Source organism: Chiloscyllium plagiosum, unplaced genomic scaffold (genome assembly GCF_037043375.1).
Source record: "Chiloscyllium plagiosum isolate Xiang-an unplaced genomic scaffold, Cpla_swu_hap1 HiC_scaffold_25, whole genome shotgun sequence".
NCBI classification, from domain to species: Eukaryota; Metazoa; Chordata; class Chondrichthyes; order Orectolobiformes; family Hemiscylliidae; genus Chiloscyllium; species Chiloscyllium plagiosum.
This window is the reverse complement of record NW_028270163.1, coordinates 33,343,307-33,352,944: the sequence shown is the minus strand read 5'-3', so window position 1 is coordinate 33,352,944 and position 9,638 is coordinate 33,343,307. Positions and strand designations below refer to the sequence as shown.

At 39.3% G+C, this 9,638-nt stretch overlaps 1 protein-coding gene across 1 annotated transcript in view; it reads left to right on the top strand.

Annotated features, from left to right (window-relative positions):
* Nucleotides 1–1,054: 1,054 nt before the first annotated feature.
* Nucleotides 1,055–9,638, top strand: part of c1qtnf1 (C1q and TNF related 1) — a 44,778-nt gene continuing 36,194 nt past the window's right edge. The window contains exon 1 of the mRNA XM_043714689.2: nt 1,055–1,197. The gene's annotated coding sequence lies outside the window, so the exon portion shown is untranslated. The remainder of the gene's footprint in view (nt 1,198–9,638) is intronic.

The following is a 9,638-nucleotide window of genomic DNA, read 5'->3' as shown; positions in this document are numbered from 1 at the left end:
ACTTAAAACAGGGACTTTCTAACTATAGCACGATTGGTCACAAAATGATTTATTATGATATTCAGCCTGTAATCCTGAATTATACTGTTGATTGCATCTTGCATCAAGCCGAGTGACTGTGCTTGCATGATTGGATAAATTTCCTTTGCTCCATCCCAACCCCTCCCTTAAGTACAATATCAGAAATTGCTGGGAAAACTCAGCAGGTCTGCCAGCATCTGTGCAGAGAAAGCTGCCTTAACTTTTCGGGTCCAGTCACCCTTCTTCAGAACACTCCCTGCAATAGCTGTTGCTTAATAAAATTAAAGAATTGCAAATGCTTGTAATCTGAAATAAAATCAGAAAATGCTTAAAGCTTACCTCCCATTTTAATTTTGTTCTTTTCAGAATGACTGTGTGCTTCTGTTACTTTTCTGATTACCTTTGAACAAAAGGCAGGACAACAGAATCTGACCTGCTCTCTGAACAAGACTTTTAAAAACATATCTGTCTAATCCAGAAGGTCCAATGGGTGTACTGGGCACTTTTAAAATGCTGTGCTAGACTGGACTGGGTTAGTTTGTACCCAGTTGGAACCACCCATGATGTGTGGTCTTCACTTCTGCTTTCATGTGGTGGGACGTCAGATCAGCCAAGTTAAATGTGTTTATGCTCATTCAAAGCCAATCCACACAGCTATAACTGCACCCTGAATCTCAGAATCATTCATCCTTTTCTCTTCACTTATATTTGCCTATGACTTTTTTTTGGTCAGCTTGGGCATTGTTTCTTTCCTATCTTTTTCTTAACACCTATTGCAACACTCCTCTCGAATTTAACTATGTTTCCTGTTTAGGATTTTTTTGTTTTCATACTACTTTAGTAGATAATGCATATTCCTGTCTGACACTGCATTCCCATGACATATTTTCCATTCTATCTGTCCCATTTGTTGATCTTCTGTAATCTAATGGTACCTTCCTCCCTGCTGTCAATCTGGAAAGTGCAAGCAGATGGTATGTGTTGAAGAGGAGTTGAAGAATTGCACAAGTCTCAGTTTCAGCCTCTGTAATCTGGAATCTGGCTCAGAATCCAGGTCTTGGAGCCAGCAAGGAGTCTGGGGACAAAAGGCTGAGATGTAACTTCAAAACATTCAGAGGAAGCTTTCGCATCGGAGGAAGAAGAAAAGTTTTTTTTACCCAGAGGTTTGATACTGAGGTAAGCAATGCACTGTAAACTCTTGAAAATATTAGTCTTTAGAGGCTTTACATAAGTGTGTTGCAACATTTCTGTAACATTTCTTTTATATTACATTGCTCAATCCAAGCAAATTTGCAGTCGGGTCTGTTGCTGTTTCCTAATGGCAGGCTAATAGCTGAGCTCTGTAAAGTTAACTCTTGTAAAATTATTATCAAGCTGTGTCAATTTTCAATTTAAAAGTATATATATTATCTTAGTTAGCTGCTAATTGATAGTTGGAACATAAATACTTGAATAATGTAGCACTTTATTAGTCACGACAGTATGTGATTTTAAACTGCATTTGGAAGGAAGATTGTGTTTCCTGGGAAATGCTTACTAAAAAGAATGCATTCTGCATTATGTTCTGTGATTACATTGGCTTAGGATCAAATGGTGGCTTTTAGAAAAACATACAAATCCATTATTTAAAAAGTATTAATTCTTATAACATAGTGACTAAAGAGGTTTCATTCCAATATAAATTAACCTTAAACATGCCACAGTAGTAAACAGAGATATCGAAATGTCAATAGTTGTTTAGCGCAGCATGATTTTGGTGATAATTATATATTAAGCATTTTCAAAGATGTTGTACAAAAATCAACGTATTGTCAAAAGTACAGATGAGCATGTGACTATCTTGGTATTGTTTAACTTTTAAATTGGCCTGACAGAGCTTTGGCTTTTTTTTTTGAAAGCTGATAAAGCCTTTATGCGTTGTTTTCTGAAATGGAAATAAAGATGTTGCTCAGCTGGTTCAAGGTACCTGTCATACGTGAACGTATCTTTTAAATTACAACCATAACCAGTGACGTTGGCCTCGACGTAGTGTGATTTATGAGACTAGAGCATTCCAACTTTCAAGATTCCGCTTGTGCGTGTGTGTGTGTCTGATTTGATACAGTCTTTGGTAGTTGTTCACTTTTTTAACTTTCTGTGAAATGAACTTTGGTTTCACAGAAGTGATACAGCATGAATAACATGAAATGCGGGTGAAGGAAAGGAACTGAATTCTGAACATTTTTTCACAGTGACAAAAATGCGGTGCTTTCCAATACAGACTTGTTGAGTAAAAGAGACCAATGTCTTGGGAGAATCCTCAGGGAGGCACAAAATGAGGAATAGATCTTAACATTAATTATCAGTGATTTTCTGTGTGCCATTCAAAGCCAATACATTTACTCACTTCTGCTTATATATTCACTATTGACTGCAGATTGTTTTCTGTGATAACGATTTTAATGGTGTAGAATCTTTGCACTTGTTTGGGGGAGAGGAGTGATGTGCTGATGTTGTGCAGAAATGAAATCAGAAGTGACATGTTTCACGAAGATGTGTATTAATGCAGTGCCTGTTTATAAACAAACAAAGGAAAATTGAGGAATTGAGTTTTGGAATCAAGACAATGGCTGACTTGACGGGAATTGTTTGGGAAATTTCAACTTCCAGTGGGCAATTCTCAAACTCCCCATGATACTGCATAAAAACTTTTGTCTCTGAGCTAGAGCCAGAGACTTCAGACTGTTCTGCGGTACTTAACAGAATACTGTAGTTACTAAGGAAATGTAAGATGGATGAAAACTTAAGTCTAACTCCTGGACAGCTACAGAAGGGGCAAACTACAATCCTTCACATTGAGCCTTCTTGAGTGCTCTGTCAACTTTCTGACTAAATTCCCTGATATTCCAATTAACTCTGATCATCTGACTAACACCTGATCTGATCAGATTAGCTCTTGACCTGATCTGACCCGACTCAACTCCTCCCTGATCTACCTACTTACCTCACTCAGGTACATAGTTCACCTACCTACCTAACTCAGTTAGTAACCACCCTTCCATCTCACCTACCACTTCACCAGTCACCTATTGCCCTACCCTCTTACCAACTCAGGCACTTTACCCACCGACCCATTTGGCTCAAGAACCTACCCACACTATAACTCCACTCATTCACTCATTCATCTAGTCACCTATTCAGTTACATTCAGACTGGACATTTAAACTTATTGTGCTGTAGCTAAGATTAGATTACTTACAGTAATCGGCCCAACAAGTCCACTCTGACCCTCTGAAGAGCAACCCATTCCCCAGCATTTACCCCTTCACCTAACACTACGGGAAATTTAGCATGGCCAATTCACCTAACCTGTACATTTTTGGACTGTGGGAGGAAACCGGAGCACCTGGAGGAAATCCACGCAGACATGGGGAGAATGTGCAAACTCCACACAGACAGTTGCCTGAGGTGGGAATTGAACCTGGGTCTCTGGCGCTGTGAGGCAGCAGTGCTAGCCACTGTGTTACCATGCTGCCCACTTACAGCTATTACTGTAAAAGAAAAATTGCCTGTGTTGTTCAGCTTGGCCTTTCCTGTGATCCAGTGCAGCTGTATGAGGGATGCTGTGGTCCATGATTTTGGAAGGAATGTGGAGCAGTCTTGTTTTGGAGAAAAGTTTAAGATGATTGCTTCTCCTCAAAAGAACAGAGTCCTGTTTCTTAAATGATGTACATTACTCTTTATTCAATCTCACTTCAATAGGGGCACTGAAGTTGCAGAGATCTCAGTGAAAATTCTTAAATAAAGAACATGAACTCTATAATAGAAATAATAGGTGATGGTAGCTGGCTACCTAGCTGACCCACAGTTGCTCATAACTTGTGAAGTTTTATTTAATGAATATGCATTCATCCCTTTTTAACTCTTCCCTTCTGGTAAACTTCTGCCTCTTATTAGCTACACCTTCCCTTTAGGTAATCAGAGGGAGAAAAAGGATTATTTCAATCTGTGAAAGCTTAAAGTGAGAATGGTCACTCTTTCAAAGAGTAACATAACTGAAAGCCTTCTTAAAATAATGTCCAAACAGTGGAGATTGATATTCAGCTGTGGCAGAGATGTTGTTAGTTTGTTACGAGCAGGGAAAACTCAGAGAGTGAACCAAAATCTATTCCCTGTAGGAATTATATCACCAACAATCTATCCTGGTCCATTCATGTCAGCCTAAGGTCAAGAAAACACACCAATGCCTCTACCACCTCAGAAGGCTAGGGAAATTTGACATGTCCACAATGACGCTCACCAATTATTATAGATGCACCATAGAAAGCACCCTATCTGGATGCATCACAGCATGGTATGGCAACTGTTCTGCCCAACACTGAAAGAAATTACAGAGAGTTGTGAACGTAGCCCAGTCCATCACACAAACTGGCCTTCCTTCCATTGACTCTGTCCATACATTCTGCTGCCTCAGGAAAGCAGCCAGCAAAATCAAGGACCCCCGCACCCCGGTTATACTGCATTCCACCTTTTTCCATGGGGAGAAGATATAAAAGCTTGAAAAAACATACTAACAGACTTTAAGAATAGCTTCTTCCCTGCTGTTATCAGACTTATGAACAAACCTCTCATATATTAGATTTGATCTTTCTCTGTAACATTACGAATTCAGGGAGGCAATGGCCTAGTGGTATTACTGTTAGACTATTCATCCACATGGTGGAATTTGAATTCAAAAACAAAAGTCTGGAATTAAGAATCTACTGTTGACCATGAAACCGTTGTTGATTGTCATTAAGAACCCACTTGGCTCCTTTAGGGAAGGAAATCTGTCATTCTCACCTGCTCTGGCCTACATGTGACTCCAGACCCACAGCAATGTGGTTGACTCTCAGCTGCCCTCTGGGCAATTAGGGATGGGCAATGAATGCTGGCCTTGCCAGTGACGCCCTTACCTTGTGAATAAATAAAAGCAAATTATATTTGGCATTCTGTTCTATTACCCTGATGTACTTATGTAAGGTATGATTTGCCTGTAGAGCACACAAAATAATACTTTTCACTGTGTCTTGCTACATGTGACAATAATAAATCAAATCAAATCAAATCAAATGGTCTGGTTTCCACCAAGATCGAATTGAAATGTTATTGTAATGCTTTACCCCAGGAATGTCTTATGATTCTGACAGAAGAGAGATCCCCAACAAGTCTCAGTCAGATTCTCAGTGATGAGCTTTCATAGAACCTCAGAAAATGAACAAAATAAAGAACTGGACTCAAAATGTTAACTCCTTTTTTCTCTCTTCTGATGCTGCCAGAACTGTTGTGTTTCTCCTGCGGTCTCGGTTTTTGTCTTAGAAAAATGAACTTCTCACATGCTTTGTGATCCTTTATTATTATTTTGAACTGCAACAAAATATTTGTAACCTTTAAATGATACCTTGGTGACAATTTGTTCTGCAGTCATCCATGCAAATTAGGTTAATTAGAAAATAGATGTTCTGCTAGAAATAAAAAAGTTTTTTAATTTCTCACTTTTATGTATCTTGAAATGCATAGATATGACCATGGTTTCTCTACCTGTTGATGTCTCTGTCTTGCATGTTTGATATCAGAATCATTCTGAGATACTCAGTGAGCTACTGCTGACATTAAGATGTTAGCTTTACTGCCACAAATCAGTATCAGTGTCTGCAGGGGCTCTTGCATCATTTTGGCCTTGGATTGAGAGCAATATGAAACAATAGACTGGTCTTCTGAGATTTTGCAACCTTATGCTACTTTGGCTCTTTTTATTTTCGAGAGAAGGCAGCTACACATTTCTGAGAGCTGTTTCTGCTAAAGTTTCCCTCAACAATGTGGTTGACTCTCAACCGCCCTCTGAAGTGGCCTGGCAAGTCACTCAGGATTGATGACTGTGAACTTCACCTGTATATTGCTTGCTGACTGTTCAAGCACACCAAGCAACACCATCACAATATTTTCTACCTCTGCTTATCATGTCATGTTAATTATAATATTTAATAATGCATCACTCATCAGGGGTTGATAAATTCTGTGGTTTAATTTATTTCAAACAGTAAAACATAATACAAGTTACAAAGCAACATTCCAACAGCCAACTCATTCCTTTGTGTGTCAACTGTAGACTCAGAGCAGACTAGCCGTGAGGAAAAGTCATAACATTGTATACATACACCACATGGAAATCTTGAAGGTGAATTCTCTTAAAGGTTAAGTTCGCATTCGAGAGTAGTGAACAGATAACTGTTTGAGTGGTGTTATATTGCAGGTTCAATATTGGATCAGTAATTGTCTAAACTGAAAGAAGACAGAGGGTGGCAGGAAATATTCATCCGGGAGTTCAGTTACTAGCGGGGTACTGTAAGGATCTGTTTTGGGTCCACTGTTGTTTGTCATTTATATAAATGACCTGGATGAAGGCATAGATGTATGTTGTAGTAAATTTGCAGATGACACTAAGGTTGGTAGAGTGGTGGATAGTGATGAAGGATGTTGTAGGTTACAGAGAGACATAGATAAGCTGCAGAGCTAGGCTGAGAGGTGGCAAATAGAGTTTAATGCCGAAAAGTGTGAGATGATTCACTTTGGAAGGAGTAACTAGAATGCAGAATACTGGGCTAATGATAAGATCCTTGATGGTGTACATGAGCAGAGAGATCTCAGTGTCCAGCTACATTGATCCTTGAAAGTTGCTACCCAGGTTGATAGAGTTATTGAGAAGGCCTACAGTGTGTTAGCTTTTATTAGTAGAGGGATTGACTTTCAGTATCATGAGATCATGCTGCAGCAGTGCAAAACCCTGGTATAGCCATATTTGGAGTATTGCACACAGTTTGGCATTATAGGAAGGATGTGGAAGCTTTGGAAAGGGTTCAAAGGAGATTTGCTTGGATGTTGCCTGGTATGGAGGGAAGGTCTTAAGAGGAAAGGCTGAGGGGCTTGAGACTGAATGTAGGTTTGCTCGCTGAGCTGGAAGGTTCATTTCCAGACGTTTTGTCACCCGAATAAGTAACATCTTCAGTGGGCCTCAGATGAAGCACTGCTGATAATTCCCACTTTCTATTTATATGTTTGGGTTTCTTTGGGTTGGTGATGTCATTTCCTGTGGCGATGTCATTTCCTGTTGTGAAGTCACTTCCGGTTCTTTTTCTCAGGGGGTGGTAGATAGGGTCTAACTTGATGTGTTTGTTGATAGAGTTCCAGAACCTCAACCTGAGCTAAAAATCTTCTCAAACCTTGCTAAGGCTTGAGACTGTTTTTGTTAGAGAGAAGAACGTTGAGAGGTGACTTACTTGAGACATATAAATAATCAGAGGGTTAGATAGGATGGAAAGTGAGAGCCTTTTTCCTCAGATGGCGATGGCTAGCATGAGGGGACATAGCTTTAAATTAAGGGGTGATAGATATAAGACAGATGTCAGAGGTAGTTTCTTTACTCAGAGAATAGTAGGGGCATGGGGCGCATTGCCTCCAACATTTGTAGACTAGCCAACTTTAAGGGCATTTAAATGATCATTGGACAGGCATATGGGCGAGAATGGAACAGTGTAGGTTAGATGGGCTTCAGATTGCTTCCACAGTTCGGTGCAACATTGAGGGTCGAAGGGCCTGTACTGCGCTATATTAGTACATTACATGTTCAATGTTCTATTGGCCAGAATACCAGCAAGAACTCAGCTGCTCTTTTTTGACATAATAACTTGGGGTCTATTATATCCAGATAGCACCTCAGTCTTATATCTCATGAGAAAAGTGATTCCTTTATAATGCCTCAATCCGTCAGTACTGCTTTGGAATGAACTCATAAATGAGGAGAAAGTGAGGACTGCAGATGCTGGAGATCAGAGTCGAGAGTGTGGTGCTGGAAAAGCACAGCAGGTCAGGCAGCATCTAAGGAGCTGGAGAATCGATGTTTCGGGCATAAGCCCTTCATCAGGATTCCTGACCTGCTGTGCTTTTCCAGCACCACACTCTCGAGGATGATCTCATAAACCTTTGATTCAGAGGAAATAAATGCACCCTCTGAGCCACAGCTAACAGCTGTTGGGTGCAATGACCTGTATGTTGTACAAAACAATTGGCCTGAATGGTTTAACATGGAAGCTTTAGAATAGTTCTGTCCACTGGTATGTAAATACCTGTGTGTTGGAGCAGCTAGCCAGTTCTGGTTTGTTGTTAATTGTTAGTCAGTTCTACAGTCTGCACCCATTGGGATAGATTGAGTTGCTATCTCTTGGGAGATGGCAAAGTTGCTTAACTAGTGTTAATGTTGTTAACCAAATTCAAGTTAATATAACCTGTTGTCTTACTATTGTGTAATAAACAGCTCCTTGATACTCAAGTACGTGCCTCTTCTGTTAAAACCTTATTAATGATTAATCCTTCACCACTAAATACTTGTACCTCTGTGGGCAAATATTACAAAAAGAATTGTTGGTGGCAAACTACCCACAAAAGAGTGCCAGCCACGGACATCTCTTATATGCATTACCCTAGAAACCTTATCGAGATTTGCTGCCTCCTACTTCATTGTGATATGAGAAAGCACCGTAATTGGGAACCCCAATGAAGATCACTGATAAAATACGATAAATATTATTCCTGGTTGGATCAGAATGAATGTAGTACATAGCACTCCACACATTTTCAATCTGCCATAAAATCAACCTATAAACTAAATATATATTTTGTAAAATCCCCCAGTTGAACCAGGAAAACAATTCACCTTTATGTTATATAGCAAATTCCCATAATATTGCTACTTAAAAATAAATAGTCAAAGTACTGCAGTCAAGGTCAGCTTTTCTATAAAAAATAATACACTACATAAACCGCAATTTGTTTATCATATTTGACTTGATTACATCGTACAACATCAGTTTTCTCTTATGTGATAATAAACATGCTGAAAATTTGCACAGTTGGAGGTTTTGATTCCATTGCATTCCACTTTGTTTCTGCTTTTAGACCATATGTTGGTGGGAGCTGATTATGTTTTGGCAGCACTGTGTTGTGAAATCAGTTATTTTCAATCAGATAGGAATTTCCCAGGAATTCTCACTGCACTGTCCTGTATCTTCTTACATTAGCTTTTACCTCCACCAGCGCTGTGAATATACCCACACCACACAGACTGCAGTGGTTCAAAGAGGGAGCACCTCACCATCTGCTCAAGGGCAATTAGGGATGGGCAATAAATGTTAGCCTTGCTGTCAGTGATGCTGACATCCCAAGTACAAAGAAAAAAGAACAAAGAACTGCAGATGCTAAAGATCTGAAATAAAAACAGATAATGCTGGAGAACATCAGCAGATCTGGCAGAATTGAGTTCTGAAGAAGGGTCACTGGACTCGAAATGTTAACTCTGCTTTCTCTCTTAATTAATAAAGTAAACAAAAGTGTTCAGTTTCAACAATTATTTCTTGTTTTTCTTTAGTGTTTCTATGTTTGATCAATAGAGATTATTACAATTACAAATATAAAATACTACAGATGCTGGAAGCCTGAAATAAAAGCAGAAAATGTTGGAAATGTTTAGTAGGTCAGATAAGAGCTGGGGAAAGGGCAACAAAATCAACATTTCAGTTTGAAGACTTTCCATCAGAACTACGTCA